Here is a 14,819-nt window from a genome sequence, read left to right as displayed (position 1 = left end):
CTGCTCTACCTACATCAGACAACTAGAATCGAATCTTTAGGCTAAACTTTATTCTTTCCCATGACTGAACACCTTGAAAATATTTTGACCACTAGCCTACTCCAAAATTGTTACTCGTTGTGATATATCTCGCAATGTATCCGCCTGTGTAGCTAATGCATCATGACGTTTCTCAAAAAGAGAGAAAAAGAAGAAAATAACCCGTCAGTTTCACCAGACATGTGCCGACGTACTGATGGTGATAAAATTTAGTGCTGTCCTTCAACCTTTTCGGACGGTTTTCCAACTTTACAAGGCTGCGACATGACATCATGACACTTCGCCCAAGGCAGTTTCTGCTAAGCAGAATGAAGAGCACCCTGGCCGTGCTAGGAGTCTCAAACCACTGTGTTGCTGAGGACCACCAACAACAACGTTGCAGGCGTCATAGCTGGATGGTGCACTAGATGAAACCCAGGAGGTGGAGATGTTAATGAAGAGAAAGGAGCAGAGGTCGGCCTGGAGAGCGTGTCTCTAGCCTGCTACTCCTCACTGGGGTAAAGGGAAGTGGGAAATGGAGGGAAAGGTAGGTGTCGGGTAGTTATGGTACACGTCGTCCAGTTCGCGGATCCGTGCTGTAGACAATACATGCTAGAGCAATCTTGTCCACGCAAGAAGACATCGCGCAAGCACATTTCGCGTTGTCTCTATGTCTCATAGGTTCTAGAGGCGATCGTAGAAAGTTCAAGAGTGAGTGACGCACGTTGGGCATGGTCAACTCTTCTTCATGCGCCTGAAATCTTTTCTTCCGAAAAAGAGCGGGAGTACAAGCAGTCAACACTAGACGTAAGTGTTGTTCGCTCAGCTGCATATTGAGGGCACACGCAAAGTATGTGAGCTATTGTCTCGGGAGTGTGACAGATGCTACAATCAGGGTCCCGTTCTTGTCCAATCCTGTGACGGTATCGGTGAATGTACGCCACATCAAGCCGTAATCCATGGATGAGTGTTTCTCAGCTTCTCCGCAACGGAAGTGGAAGCTGGAATCGCCAACCAGCCTCAAGTCTGTGGAGGCGCTGTTGATGATGTTGGGGGTTGTCCCATTGTCGTGCCATGGATGTTTTGATGGAGTTATGGAGCAAGGCGTTAATGTCATACAGGAAAAATTAGGTTTTATAATCTTCCCATCAGCGCGCGACTTTTTTGCTCTCGCCGTCAGCCTGTTCATTTCCAGCTATTCCACAATGGCTAGGAATCCACTGCAGCACTATGGTATGTCCGGATGGGGACGCTTCAGCAAGCAGAGACATGATATCATAAACTGGTGGTCTATATGGTGATTGATAAAATTGCTGATGAGTTGCAGTGCTGGTTTTAGGTCACAGAACACTGTCCATTTCTCGAGGCTTTGTTGTAGTATGCAGCGGACTGCTTCTCGAAATACGCTCAGCTGCTGTAGAAGACGTTCTATGTCCTATCTTCAACCGCTACGCAATCCCCATTCCAAGTACTGTGTAAGACTATAGTTAGCGCCCAGTGAAATATTAGATAAGGTTGGCTTCACGTTTCGGGCACAAACCAAAGCGCACACGCATCAGCTCAGCCGGAATGGTAGCGCTTATATAGTGTGCGCGCCCTAAGCGTTCAGGTCTGGTGAGGACGGCAAGCCAGTGTCCTTGTTCACCATTCAGGCGACTAGGCGTACCGTTGACAGTAGGTCCAAGGCACATAGCCGTTTTCGCAGCCACACACTCCGCCACTTCGAATACCTTTTCACTCTCCCAGCGCAAGCCGCAGAAGTGTCTCGAGCGTACGCATAATTTATATTGTAGTGAAACCAAGGAAAATAAAAGAAATCGGCAGAAACCTTCCTCGATGATTTTCTGAGTCAATGTCAAACATTTCTTCCTTGCACGTGGCGCGCAGCCCGAACTCACTCATGCTTTTTTGGGGAGACGCTTATTCCTGGACCGCCACATGCGGGGGACCTAGCGACACTCCGACGTCGTAAGCTAGAACCAGTTTGCCTTCAAAGTGCTTTTGAAAGGGCGCATCCATTTCCCGCAAGTGCCAGTCCTGCAATCAGCGTCGCTGCTATCTCGGCACCCCTGTCCAGCGGCCGTTCGCTTGGCTTGCCGATATTCTCGGCCGAGCTCATATCGTCGGCCTGTAGCTTCAACTCCTGTCTCTCCGCTTCGGTAAGCTTCGCATAGCTCGGTGATCTCTGAAGAGCCTTTGCAATCTCACTCTGCTCTTTCGTTTGATACTTTCGAGGATTCACTATTCTGCAGTAGAGGCCTACGCGCAGCGTAGCGCAACTAGCGCAATCGAGCAACATCTGTTTGTGGCGCGTATGCCCGTACGGGCCGGTACGCCAAGCAATAGCAGCGTGCCAATAGACGCCAAGCTAATAGCGGCGTGCCAATAGCCGCCAAACCAATAGCGGCATGCCAATAGCCGCCAAGCTAATAGCGGCGTGCGAGCTAGTGCGTGGGAGAGCGAATGCGTGCAAGTGCACATATTGGGGTGCGCGCGCATCGGCGACAAACTCGGTAAACTTGTACGGTCTTGGGTTTGACCTTGGCTCCAACAAGACAAAGAAACGCTCCACATTAAAAAATAGAGGAAGTGAACACGATCAGTGAATAAGCAGAGGTAGCCATGGAAGGGAATGCCATCAGAAGCGAACGTTATACACTTTTTATGATTTTCAGAGTGGGAGCAGACACGAAGATGGGAGACTACGACGTTAAAAAAGGCACTGCGGTATCACCAAATTTGATGACAGCCCACAGAGACCATAAATTATGGAAGAATCCAGATGAGTTTGACCCTACCCGTTTCTTGAATCCAGACGGCACAGCTACGACAACGAGACCTGACGGTTTGCTTTCTTTTTCCGTGGGTAAGGGCAACATCTCCAGTTCTCTCAAAACAATTTTTTTTGCTAATTAAGCAGGCGCGCTTCGTTAGGATAATTCGCATTTTAGCCGAACCATCATGATCGAAAGAAAGACTGCTTCATTGATCCACTTTACCTGCAGCTCAGAGCCAAATTATAAAATATTTATTTTCTTCGTCTGGTGTTTGGTTCAAAGGTCCTGCAGTTACAGAAGGCGAACATTCGTATGAAATGTTGTTCAGTTAAATGTTAAAATCAGAAATCCTCGTGCCCAACTATTTTTGCATTCCTCCGCACCTGAAAAACACAGTCGTGTGCCTTCATGGCGTACCTAGATGGACCAACAGCGTCATGGTAAATAGAGAATATTTGCCGAAGGACGAGCCCCATGTTCAACTATTCTTGCTATTGATATGTTTCCAACATTGTCATTAAAGGGGCCCTCAAACACTTTTCTAACTAATCGCAGAATGAGATCATTAGTAAATTATGTTTCATCCAGGATCTCCTGCCGCGAAGTTTTTTCGAACCGTTCAAGCCCAAACGAAGTTAGGCGTAGTTATCGAACCGACCAGCGGCTTTGTTTCCTTTTACTTTCACTATCGTGGTCGAAGCTGCACAGGTGAAGGGGCAAGACGGCGTAAGGGAGCAGTGTCCCACTCGCCCCACAAGAAGGTTTAACGCGAGACGGCTCGTGGCGGTAACCCGAAGTGGCCGCAGTATCTAGGCCACGCGTTTGATCTCGAAAGACAAACGCACCCGTCGTGGATGCTTAGTGGGTATGTTGTTGAGCTGCTAAGCCCGAGGTCGCGGAATCGAAACCCGGCCATGGCGGCCGAATTTCGATTGGGGCGAAATGCGAAGACACCCGTGTACTTAGATTTAGGTACACGTCAAAGAACCCCAGGTGGTCTAAATTTCCGGAATCCCCCACTACGGCCTGCCTCATAATCAGAATGTGGTTTTTGCACGCGAAATCTCATAATTTAGAAAAAGATACAAACGCAGCAGACGCAGCAACGCGCAAATGTCGTGTTTAGACCAGCAGCGCCAAAATTAAAGTGCTTTTCTGTGTTTTGCATATCGGACGCATATATACTTTTCATTTGTTTAAATTGAAGGAGGAATAATTTTATGACTCATAGGGCTCTCGACCATCACGAAATCTGTCAGAAACTGTTGTGGGTCCTGCTGCTTGCGATGAAGCTCCGTGACGCCACTGCGGAAGCGAGACAAAGCGAGTTTTCACTACTTTTTACATGAGAAAGTGAATTCTCTACCACAGCAGTCACATGCTCACAGGAGTTCACATAACTAAAGAACAATCACGTCGCACTAAAGCTGTTCCGCGCAATAGCACAATTTATAGTGACATCATGCTTCCTATTTTTTTGGTAGAAATTAATAAAGAAACGACGCCATATAATCCTAAATTTATACATCAGTGCCAAAGCATTTCAATAAAACAGGTGAAAGCGGTTGTGCCAAAAAAGAAAAGAAACTTGGCACTTACCCGCAACGCGCGAAGAATTTGCAGCCATATGAAGGTTTTTACTTTACATCGGGACTCCTCGAACTGTAACAGTGATGGCAGCGGAGTTGGTTGTTATGTATACACTCTTACAAACTGTGTGGCAAGACGGAACACAAGGAAAGAAGGGGACTGATGAGCGCAGATTTTAGCTTATGTTAGTAGAGAAAAAAGGAAACGGTACATTTATGTACAGCGAGAGTGTCCTGTCATCTTAGAAACTGACGTTGTAATTGTCAAATACTCTCTTCTGTCTTCATCCGCTGGCACTGAAACTATTATCCAAGTTAGAGTTCCCATATTCCCAACATAAAGCAGTGCTACAGTGGTGTCATCATCACAGTAGAAAGCGGAAAATATATGAAGCAAAAATAAGGGGCAGTCAACAGCCCGACTCAAGTGTAACACCTAGAGGGCAAATAAGCGCACTCCTTGTCTGACAGAATAATTGAAGGGTGACGAACGCAGCCCTCTCTCCCTTTATGATTCTACGCCCCATGGATCCGCTATCGTTCGAAACAACTTCCTAGCAATCCAGCTCGCACCGACAGTCGCCGCAATGCGCTGACAAACGTAATCGTAAGAATAACTGAGATACCGCTGGCCCATCGCATGGTAGACAGTGATACCTAATTTGAGCGCTGTACTCACGTCGCAGGGACACATGCTCGCTTTCTTATGTTTTTTTTTTCTTTCGAGTGTAGAAACCTTTGAACGCTTGTGTTCCGTGTTGTCGCACAGTTTGTGTAGGCGGGGTCAACATGTTAGCATGACGCAGCACGTAAGGCAACTCCTGTTGGGCAGAAAAACTACTGACCTGGAGCCAAATTAATGTTTACCTCTCTCTCTCTCTCTCTCTCTCTCTCTGGGCTGAAGGCGCAGTGCCCTGGCAATTACCAAGCGTCTCACAAAGCTGGGTTGATGAGGGCATTGCAAGCGTCTCACCACCATGAGGCAGGAAATGAGAGACGCGGGAATACTTTGGCTTCAGACAGTAACCAGCGAAAAATTTGGAGGACGCTTAAGCGTCACCTTTAAGTGTAGAACGCCGATAGCATTCAAAATTCTCTGATTGCTTCTCAAGCTTCCAGAAAACTGCAGTTTATGTAACCCTAATATTTACCATGAAATGCTGACGGCGAACGCTACGCACCGCAGGCGAACTTTCTGGTAGGAACGCGGCCTCTTGCGCGGCCTCCCGGAGACTGCACAGGCGTGCGAAAAACTTGCATAATTTTTCATGGTTTCTCTTATTCTTTGGTGCTTTTAATATTTCAATCCGAGATTAAACAAACAAAACATATGCTGTCGGTATTTTGCTTCATGGCATATTTTTTTACATTAATTCTCAAAATCCTGAGGAATAAGTTAGTCAGAAACGTGAGACAAGGTATGGGCAACTTTAGTGATAGAATCGTGTGGCAATATAAGCCGCATATGCCGCAGGTCACATAGCACGGCGTGACATATACATATACCTAAATATATACGGCAATTTTCACTCCCACGACGCCCATGCCTGCTACAGCGCCGGCCGGACGCCAACACCGGATTTTCTGCGACACGGGCACTTCACGCTATCGCGTTGAAAAATACCGCACAACGTTAACTGGTCATTCAATCCCTTTTCCGCTCAGACCGTCGACATAGCAGCCCAGCACGAACGCTAGTGTTCTTATAGTATACATGCGCAACAACGCTTCTGTTAATTATGGAAGGGCTGCTCGGGGTGTGCCACGAAGTCGATGAAGGGTAGCGTTGAGGGTGCCAACCACTTGTATTGGTTGTTTCAGCAGCCAAACGTGACTCCGCCTTTCCGGTAACCCTCCCTCCGTTTCACCTAGGCCTGGTGTTGGTGCCACACACGCACCGTCGATCGAGAGCGCACGATAAGGGCCGTCCAGGCCGCATAGACAGGAAGGCTGCGCTTGAGATTCCATATAATTGCTATCGCAATAAATGTTTTCCTTCTTTAAGCTGATCTAGAAGCGGAATTATGCCGCGATTGGTTTGGGGTGAATGATTTCTTTTGAAACAATTTATCTTTTAGGGAGACGAATGTGTCCCGGAGAAAGCATGGCAATGGCGGAGATTTTCCTGTATCTGACCACCCTGCTGCATCAGTTCCGCATTCTTCACGAAAACGAAAAGCCAGTCACCATTACACCCTTCGGTCCGTCTCCAGAACTGAGGGAAACGAAGCTACGCTTCCTTCAACGCAACCACTAGTGATAACTACAGGATAGCAAATGCACAACTACAGTTTTGTGTATGACATGTATGTGCAGGAATCTTGAGAGCGTTTCATCCGTTACGTAAGTGATTTCGGCGATTTTTATGGGCGACATGATGTTTCCTTCAAAAGAGAGCGAATAAAGATAAAGCCATGAGTCTTCGTTGTTACCAATAAATGTGCTATTTCATATACGCCGGCGAATCAGACACTATCTGCTCCTATTTATCGTATAGTCCCCACGCCGGCGCAGATATTTGTTTCATCGCATCACAAACTTTGAGATGCCCCTGTGGTAGAATTAGTCCGGCTGCCCGTAGAACCACCGTCTGACTGCTGCCTTGCCTTAAACGTTGCGCGTGAATTGCAGTCCTGCCAGAAACTTCTCCATTCAACCAAAAATGTGGAAATCACTAGGGCCGAGGCCCCTGTGGATTTCTGTGGGTGACTATCCCTTGCTCTACAGAAAACGAATCGCACTTCGCTACGCGTACGCTTTGAACGTGTGAAGCACAACCGCCATCTTCAACAACTGACAACAGCGCTGTGCCACGGAGCTACCGAATGATAAGGCCGGGCCGGTCCAAGAAAGGTCCAGCGCTGCGAATGGATATAGTGACTTCGCATTTACAGCTGGAATTTGGCTAAAAAATATTGGCAAGGACATTCTGATTCGCCCTCGTAATACGCGAGAGCGTATTATTACGGACTGCTGCTCCTCGTGAAACGTGGCAATGGAATGGGAGGCCGCCCTTGTGCATTGAATTGTCAATTAATAGACACATCATACTGTAACATTCGCCGGAAGCCAAATCACTGACAAGAAAAAAGGTATGGTTATATTACGCCATGCAACGGAAAGAGTAAAAAAAAACGGGAAATTTGAAATATGTTTATAATAGTAATCTTCACTACAGAAGCAGCGACGCAAGTGTTCCCGTTGATATAGTCAGGACTACTTGGTCGCCATTTAAAGAATACCAGATGGTAGACGGTGTAATTATGCTTGTTTAAATGGAATCAAGATTACGTTTAAGGCAAGTCGCAACGAACACTCAGCAGATGAAGAAAGTTGCCGAAAATAGCTTCCGCCCACATGTCGCAATTACGCATTTGAAACTAACCCCTAAAAATGTGGCATCCCCCTGTCCCGTTCTGTCCTACCTTGTTCGCACTAAGTGATCAAAACTATTTAAGGTCAACTATGCTTAGCTGAAGTCCAGTTGCAAATTCGCGCTTGAATACTTAGGTAATAAGGCTGTGCTACAAATATACTGGAATCCCATAGTTTAGGCCACCGGGAGTGAAGTACTATCTTCCACAAAATAGCTTCGGGGCCCACTATCTGCCACGTCACTATACATGTAGCAAATGCGCATTTGAAGCTACCTACTAACAATGTGAAATCCGCTCAGGCAAAGCCCTGTTGCAAATCCTTGCTTCGAGATATAAGTGATAAAACTATGATACAAATATATACTGGAACCCCACTCAATTTAAGGCTCCCATGCGTGAAGTGCAATACTGGCTAGACAAGAGAATGACTAGAGTCGCCGTGCAGTAAACACAGTGCCCTTTGTAAATCACTATAGCATAACTGTTACTGTGCAGTGCATGTCTGCTAATAGGACACGACTAGGCCCTTCACTATACCCAGCTTCGTTTAGGCAATACAGATAAGAACACTAAAGTGCTTAATTTAAGGTCTATGTTAAGAATTTAGTATTTATGTACTGAGAATTGCAATGTGTGGTAGCCTTGTGCGGCTAAGCTCGAGGTCACGGGATTGAATCCCGGCCACGGTGGCCGCATTTAGATGAGGTTGAAATGCAAAAAAAGAACGCCTGTGTACCGTGCACTGGCTGCAAGTTACAGAAACCCGGGTAGTCAAAACTTGTGCGGAGTCCCCCACTGCAGAGTGCCTCGTAATCAGATCGTTGTTTGGCAACGTAAATCTGAGAATTCAATTAAATTTTTAGTGAAGTTTCTAAGTAGTGGCTTCCTTGGAAATGGGAATAAATAAAAGAAACAAATACAACCTGTGTACACACCGTCAAGCCCATCAGCAAACGAGGAGTAAGTGTGTTTTCTACCACATAAAGTTATGACTAAAACGTGTTCAGAATAAATGTAAAAAAAAACGCATGCGCTTTCTTCTGTCTACCTTTTTTATCTCTGCAGCGTCTTCATTCCTGTTTATCTTCAGACAGTTTGAGTCAGTTATTTAAGTCTTACGTCAGCAGATGCTAAAGCATATGCATAATACCGGGAAGTTTTCTACTATAACATTTATATTATGAATGCGTGGAACGACATATGCGAGAGGGCTGAGTGTGATTAATTGAATAAGCATTGCCTTGCTGACTCAGTAGTAAGGAGATCACCGGAACTAATTAACTGCAGCTGAAATCAGCAACAACCGAGCTGGTACTGCTTGCCGCGCGCTGTAGCCCCCGCATCTATCGTATGTCTCGAAGGGAGACAAATGGTTTTTGCGAGGGAGGAATTTTCGCATTTCATTATCCTGTCGCAACTACTCTCATCGAAATCCCAGCGCCCCATGTTGCTTTGAATCACGGATAGGAAAGCAAAGACTACTGATGTCTAGGAAGAAAATGACGAAATAAGCAGACTGAAAAAAAATAGTCAGGAGAGCAAATGATAACTTTCTCGTTTCCTCAGAGGAAAAAAAAACTCATTACAAATTCCAAGGAGGCATGGAAATACGTGAAATCGAATAAGATAAACTTAGTTGGGATCCCGAACCTTAACGATGACCAAGAAAACTTATCGGAAGACACACGCATGACGTTCTGCTTTAACAGATACATTCAATCTGTGTTTTCTGAAACATTTCAAGTTGTAATGCCATCTGTTACGGACGCTCGCCGTGGTTGCTCAGTGGCTATGGTGTTGGGCTGCTGAGCACGAGGTCGCGGGATCGAATCCCGGCCATGGGGGCCGCATTTCGATGGGGGCGGAATGCGAAAACACCCATGTACTTAGATTTAGGTGCACGTTAAAGATCCCCAGGTGGTCTAAATTCCCGGAGTCCTCCACTACGGCATGCCTCATAACCTGAAAGCGGTTTTGGCACGTATAACCCCATTTCAGTGGAAGGTCGCGAATGTCGTGGCAGTAGTAAAGTCCGGCAAGAGAAATCGCGTCTCTAACTACAGACCGATTTGCTTGACAAGCGTCTGCTGCAAAACCCTCGAGCATGTAATATATTGCAGTATTATAAAACATTTGGTATCGAATCATTAATTTTTTTCTTCATTACGGCATCGGTTTATGTCCGGTTTATCGTGTGTTACACAATTCTGTGATATTTCTCGTGACATGTTGAGCTTATACGATAAGGGCCTACAATTTGATTCAGTATTCCTTGACGTTCAGAATGCGTTCGACACAATTCCGCATGCTCTATTACTGCATAAATTGTCATTTTTAGAATTGCCTGCTTCAATTCTTTCTTGGTTGAGGGATTGTCTTGTAGAAAGCAGGCCGTTGTCACAAACAGTTCTTCTTCATATGCTGACGTGACTTCCGGAGTGCCACAGCGTTCAGTGCTAGGACCGCTACTTTCTTCAATTTAAATTTATGATCTCTCAGAACCGTTACGTTCTAATGTCAGGCTGTACGCGGGCGATTGTGTCATTTATAAATTTATACATGGCACGAATGAATTTCATGTCTTGCAAATTGATCTTGACACTGCGGTATCATGGCGCAAAAAAAAATGGAAAAGAGGTTTGAAAGTAAGTGTTGTTTTATCAGCTTTACCAGGAAACTAAAACTCTTCCATTCTTGTTGTAGCATGTGTGGTACATCGCTCGACCACACTGAACATCTTAAATACCTTGGTGTCTATTTGTCTTCTGATTTATCATGGAATAAACATAGAGGCTATGTAACTGGTAAAGCCAATCGTGTGTTAAACTTCAATAAACGTAACTCTATATCTGCCTCAAAAAAGCCTTAAAGAAGCTCTGCATGTAACCAATGTGCGTCCAATCCTCGAATATGGTTGTACGGTATGGGATCCTCATGGCCAAACGCTAGTCTCTCAACATGAAGGCATGCAAAATCGTGCTGCACGCTTTGTCAGTGGTAATTACAACTTTGATTCCAGTACAACTCACATTAACAACGAATTAGGTTAGAAGCCACTTCAGCACCGAAGAAATTTTTTAGTTAATTTTTTCATTCTATTTGTATGCAGCAACTGGTATTAATAAAAGTTTATACATGATTAGGTCCTACTACATATCGCGCCGAAATGATCTTGCTAGAAAGGAACGTGAAATTAGATGTCGGCAAAGATGTATTTGCGTAATCTGTTTTTTTTTTCGTTTTACGATTCGCGAGTGAAATCCGTTGGACGCCAGTGTTAACTGAAAGTTCCTTGAAAGTTGCATGCTTTAGTTGAATGTTAAAGTGACAGCTGAGGGGGGGGGGGGTGCCTATCTGTTTCTTATTTTGATTATGGCTCTTGTTTTGATGCTTCCTATAATAATGCTCAAGTGGGTGATGTAAGTAATAAATAAAATATCGATTTTTCTCTTCGCGCAGAAACACGATCACGGACCTGAATCGCGTGCGGCTCGCTCATAGCTCACAATATCGTGGCTGTTGTGCATGTTGCACTTTTCTATCCAACCAGTGACAGCTGCCGGCAGCCTGTGCTTTAGCGATAAATTACCACAGGGTAAGCCCACTGCGAGATGTTGCCTCTTGCTTTGTGTCCTGCTTTATTTAATTAAGCAAATGGCCCTGCGGGATCAAATAATGTTGCTAAGAGGCGCTCCCACAATTCACCACGTGTACAGTGCCAACGAAAGGCGGGTCGAAGTAGATGCATAGTTTTTATGTTTTCTGTATCCCATGCTGACTTCGCAGGGCTGTACGAGTGCTGATACCCTTTACGCGACTTGTGATATTCTCGATGCGGCGTAATTTGTTTTAAGCTTCATGCATTGTTGTTTTCTGCCAGCGTGACACAAAATCTAACCCGCGGGGGCGGGCAACGCACACTCTTTGCGCAAATGTCTTCGCCGGTGTCGGAAAAGGCAAACTGTTGCTTTAGGGACAAAAAAAAGGGATAGTAACATATCCGTGAATTCGTTACAGAAAATGCTAATGGCGGTCGACTAGACGCCATGAATAAAGAAATTAATGGTGCTCTGGTGTGATAATTTAGGGATATTGAGTCATAACGATGCAAATCTGCGTGAAGCAGCAAAGCCGGGTAAATCAGAGAGGTCGAATGAAAGTGATTACGCAAAAGACTATATATAGGTAGGCCTTTTAGACGCGTCGATTGCTCTCTACAACGTCGCAGTCCAGCGCTGTAGATACGCAAGCAACGTGTAGTGCGAACGCGAGGAAATAACGCGTAAAATCCAAGCATAGTTCAGAAGTGCGCCAAGAAAACCGAAATCCAATTTATAAGCAAGGACTGGTTACATGAAGCTATCGATTTAAGTAGGAAAAGGAACGAGAAGTGTTGGACGTGAGGTAGGTTACTAATTACTGGTGGTGCTAGCGTGATGTTATTATGGGGCTCGTCTGCTTCATTACACATGTAAGTATGTGTGTGCTCGAGTAGAGTGACTACTTGCCAATGGCATAAGAACGTCAGTAAAGGTTAATTACTACGACGCTACCTTTTCTAACAAGCCGATCATTCTAGGTTTGCAATACGTAAATGTGATGGATGCTTTTAGTCGAATTCACCCAAGGGAAAGCATTTTAAATAAACAATAGGTGTATAAATATCTATGCGTGCTGATCAGCGAAGTTTCTAGTGCTGGCCTCCTAAGGTTACCGCAAGTTCTGTTATTCGTGTAACTTATATATTTTGACTGAAATCTAGAAAGGTTCTATAGAAAGGCAACTCCCTTGAGAAATACTCCTTATGCGAGATCTGCGTGCTATTACGAAAAATAAAACACATCGGCAATCATCAAGGCCAGTGAAAGAACGGGCGTTTCTATAAGGTCCTGGCAGGATAATTTATGGGAACTACTATTCCTCTCTTTTCGCGTCCCCGCCCTCCCCTCCTTTCACCTTCCGACTTCCACTCGCATGTATTTGGGTGCATGCACCGATGTGGCATTCCGCAAGGTAGGTTGGCCGTAAAATTGAAGTGACCGATATTACAAAACAAGTTATCGGAGCTTTACCCATTAAAATATTTGTAATTCGAAGCTTACGAGATAGATAAATACTATATTTTGTTCTTTCCAAACGGATCGGTGCAGCTCAGAACATCACATCCGAAGTTCACTCATTATCCATCACGATGCAGAGGAGCGAAGCGCCACGCTTTATTCAGTCACTATTTGGACAAGGCTGCATGACACAAAAACAACGTGTTCCGCTTACCAACATGTTCTACGTGATATGCTGATGCCAACGTGATATAGCGTACAACGTCTTCAACATATCAGCTTTCAGTGCAGGAAGTGTAATTCCTAGCCGTTGTCTGATTACTACCCTAAGGTCTATAGTAACCGTGATAAGTATAATTAGGGCATTAGGGTGCAAGCAATAGTGCAAGCAACAAGAAAGAATTAGGAACAGTGAACATTTATCCGCTGAGTAACGAGAGGGATAGCGCGCTGCCACAATAGGTGCTGCCATTGACCTGCCAGAGTAGTTACTGAGTTGTTTCAGCAATGCTCGAAGGAGCGCTTGTCAGAATGAAATCACAGAAAAAAGCCCGTTGTTTATGTTTACCAGCATTCAAAAATTAGTTTGTTAACGCATCATTATTTCAGGACTTGTCGTGGACAGATGTAAATCGGGTATGTCCTGAAGTTGTTTGTATTGAGGTTGCTGGCACGCGACGAGTGGTCATACTACTATCATCATCATTAGCCTGTCTTATGTCCACGGCCGGAAAAAGACCTTTCCCTGCGGTCTCCAACTAGCCCTGTCTTGCGCCAACTGATTCCAACTAGCGCCTGCAAATTTCTTAATTTCATCACCCCACATAGTCTTCTCCCGTCCTTCGACTGCGCTTCCCTTCTCTCTTGGCACCGACAACGTAACCCTAATGGACCACCGGTTATCTAACCTACGCATTGCATGACCTGTTCCACTCCATTTCTTTCTCTTAATGTCTATTAGAATATCGGCTATCCCTGTTTGCTCTCTGATTCTCACCGCTTCCTTCCCGTTTCTTAACGTTACGCATAACATTACTCGTTCCATGGCTCCTTGCGCGGTCCTTAACTAGTTTTCGAGCTTTGTCAGACTTCAAGTTTCTGCCCCATATGTCAGCACCAGTGGAATGAATTGATTGTACACCTTTCTTTTCAATGATAATGGTAAGCTCCCAGTTAGGATCTGACAATGTCTGCCGAATGCACCTCTTTTTATTCTGTAAATTTCCTTCTCATGATCAGGGTACCCTGTGAGTAATTGACCTAGGTGTAAACATACTCCTTCACAGACTCGAGGCTTACTGGCGATCCTGAACTCTTGCTACCTTGCCCCGTTATTTTATCAATATCTTTGTCTTCTGCATATTAACATTGAACACCACACTAATACTCTCTCTGATAAAGTCCTCAATCATTGCTTGTAACTCATCCCCAGTGTTCCCGAACAAGATAATGTCGTCTGCCAATCTAAGGTTGCCAAGATATTCGCCATCGATCGTCACTTTCTTAAAGTTTAACAGTTTAATAGCTTGTATACTTGTATACAAGCACGCAGTGAATATCACTGGAGAGATTGTGTCTCCTTGTGTGACCCCTTCCTTTACAGGTACCTTCCTACTTTTCTTGTGGAGAATTAAGGTGGCTGTTGAATCTCTGTAGACAACTTTCCAACATATTTACGCAAGCGTCCTATACTCCTTTATTACATATTGCCTCTATGATTGCTGGTATCTCTACTGAATGAAATGGCTTTTCGTAATCTATGAAAGCCATATAGAGAGGCTGATTGTCGATTTCTCGATTACCTAATTGATGACATGCATGTGATCGATTGTAGAATATCCCTTCCTGAAACCTGCCAGTTCCCGTGGTTGACTAAAGTCCAGTGTTGCTCTTATTCAATTGGAGAGTATCTTGGTCAATATTTTATATAATACTGGAAGTAAGCTGATGGGCCTATAATTTTTCTATTCTTTAACGTCTCCCTTTTTGTGGATTAGT

This window comes from Dermacentor variabilis, chromosome 4 (genome assembly GCF_050947875.1).
Source record: "Dermacentor variabilis isolate Ectoservices chromosome 4, ASM5094787v1, whole genome shotgun sequence".
In the NCBI taxonomy this organism is placed as follows: Eukaryota; Metazoa; Arthropoda; class Arachnida; order Ixodida; family Ixodidae; genus Dermacentor; species Dermacentor variabilis.
The sequence above is the reverse complement of the archived record's forward strand: the minus strand, read 5'-3'. Positions refer to the sequence as shown.